Here is a 1956-nt window from a genome sequence, read left to right on the forward strand (position 1 = left end):
AAGCATGTCTTCTAGAATTTGGTTGACGCGTTCCACTTGACCACTCGACTGAGGGTGGAAAGCGGTGCTAAAGGAGAGACGAGTTCCCATAGCATTTTGGAAACTTTCCCAAAATCGAGAGGTGAAAAGACTTCCTCGATCCGAGTTAATTTCCAAAGGAACACCATGAAGAGACACTATTCGGGAGATGTATAAGTCTGCCAGTTGACTAGCGGTTATACTCTCACGAACAGGTAAGAAATGGGCTACTTTGGAAAGACGATCGACCACGACGAAAATAGCATTATTCCCTCTCTTGGTCCTGGGAAAACCGGTAATGAAATCCATACCAATTTTATCCCATTTCCATTCAGGAATAGATAGGGGTTGAAGGGTGCCAGCAGGCCGTTGATGCTCTGCTTTTACACGACGACAGACGTCGCAATTAGCAATATACTGAGCAATTTCTCTCTTCATCCTAGTCCACCAGAACCTCTGGCGTAGGTCCTGATACATCTTAGTACTACTGGGATGAATAGTGAGAGGAGATTCATGAGCCTCCTTAAGGATCAACTGCCGTAGATGCTGGTTCTTGGGAACCACTAGACGGTTCTCAAAGTACACAACACCATGATCATTTGTGGAGAAACAACTAGCACCTCCGCTAGCAATGTTCTCCTTGATCTTAGCTATTCCCTTATCTCGCTTCTGGGCAGCAATGATTTGATCCGTAAGAGTAGGTTTCGCCACCAAGGTGGAAAGAAATCCTTGAGGAACAATGTGAAGGTTAAGCTTCCGAAATTCCTCATGGAGAAGCGGTTGACTTTGTTGTAACACCAGATTGTTACAATAAGATTTACGACTTAGCGCATCAGCCATGACGTTGGCTTTCCCTAGGGTGTAGGTTATTCCTAAGTCGAAGTCTGTGATCAATTCAACCCAACGTCTCTGCCTGAGATTCAAATCCGGTTGGGTGAAAATATACTTCAGACTTTGGTGATCAGTGAATATTTCGCAACGATTACCGAGGAGGTAATGTCGCCAGGTCTTAAGTGCATAGACTACGACTGCAAGCTCTAGATCATGAGTAGGATAATTCTCCTCATGTGGGTGCAATTGCCGTGAAGCGTAGGCAATTACGTGTCGATCTTGCATGAGAATGCAACCTAGTCCTTGTCGCGAGGCGTCGCAGTAGATAACAAAGTCCTTAGAAAAGTCTGGCGGTACCAGTACGGGAGCAAAAGTCAGGCGTCTTTTCAGTTCCTGAAAGCTGTGCTCACATTGTGGAGTCCATTCGAACTTCTTATCTTTCTTGAGGAGTTCGGTTAGGGGTTTAGCAACCTTGGAGAAGTTCTCGACAAAGCGACGACAATAGCTTGCTAAGCCCAGAAAGCTCCGAACTTGCTTGACCGATTCAGGTGGAGTCCAGTTAAGGACGGCTTGAACTCGCTCAGGGTTAACAGCAATACCTTTACCAGATATTACATGACCCAGATAGGTCACTTCTGACAACCAGAATTCACATTTAGAAAATTTGGCATAAAGGCGATGCTCTCGAAGTTTCTGCAACACTAGCCTTAGATGTTCGGCATGTTCTTCCTCGTTCTTGGAGTAGATGAGTATATCATCGAGGTAAACCACGACGAATTTATCCAAATACTCCATGAAGATTGAGTTCATTAACCGAGAAAAGGTGGCTGGAGCGTTGGTTAAACCGAAGGACATGACGGTGTACTCGTATTGGCCATAACGAGTAACAAAGGCCGTTTTAGGAATGTCCCCGTTTCTGATTTTGATTTGATGGTAGCCCAACCTCAAATCCATTTTGGAGAAGACTGAGGATCCAGCGAGCTGATCGTACAGGTCGTTGATCCTGGGAAGTGGATATTTGTTCTTGATTGTGACCAAGTTGACAGGTCGGTAATCTACAACCATCCGGTCCGTACCATCCTTCTTCTTGACGAATAGGACGGGGCA

This window comes from Triticum aestivum, chromosome 7B (assembly GCF_018294505.1).
Source record: "Triticum aestivum cultivar Chinese Spring chromosome 7B, IWGSC CS RefSeq v2.1, whole genome shotgun sequence".
Taxonomy (NCBI): Eukaryota; Viridiplantae; Streptophyta; class Magnoliopsida; order Poales; family Poaceae; genus Triticum; species Triticum aestivum.